Source organism: Corvus brachyrhynchos, unplaced genomic scaffold (genome assembly GCF_000691975.1).
Source record: "Corvus brachyrhynchos isolate BGI_N302 unplaced genomic scaffold, ASM69197v1 scaffold1282, whole genome shotgun sequence".
Lineage (NCBI taxonomy): Eukaryota > Metazoa > Chordata > Aves > Passeriformes > Corvidae > Corvus > Corvus brachyrhynchos.
In genome coordinates, this window is record NW_008236796.1 from 64,399 (window position 1) to 64,952 (window position 554).

General features: G+C 59.6%; 1 protein-coding gene across 1 annotated transcript in view; it reads left to right on the forward strand.

Moving 5' to 3' along the window:
- Window positions 1-554, forward strand: part of XAB2 (XPA binding protein 2) — a 34,674-nt gene that overhangs the window by 30,344 nt on the left and 3,776 nt on the right. The window lies entirely within an intron of this gene.

The window sequence follows — 554 nt, forward strand, 5'->3', positions numbered from 1 at the left end:
TAAATAAATAGTTTTTATCTCCTTCACTTTCCTTCGAGGAAAATTTTTTTTTTTCCCGAACCTGGTGGGGGGAGGGGTGGTTGTGCCTTCTCTCAGAGGATCTATTTCTAAATTTGGCCAAACCAGAACGCATCCCCTCGCCCTTCCAGCACGGTTTAAAGCCCTCTCAGGGAGTCCTGCCCGTTCACGGCTCCCTCTGCTCCCGTTGGACAGACCGAGCCCGTCCAGCTCCGGCCGCGGGCGCCGTGAGGGTCACGCCGTGATCAAAGAACCCAAAATTCTGCCCACGGCCCCAGCCCTTGAACCGCTTGCTGGTTCTCCTGCTCCTTTCACCACACACCCCAAGACCCTTCGGTCATTGCTGGGGACCCCCTGAAACCTCCCCAGAAACCCTTGGGGTACCCCCAAGACTCCCCCAGTAGTTCCTGGCGACCACCCGGGACCCCCCAGTCACCCCCGGGATCCCCCAGGATGCCTCCAGTCACCCTTGGGGTCCTCCCAGTCGCCTCTGGGATCCCCCCAGTCACCCCATGGGACTCCCTGGTCACCCTTAG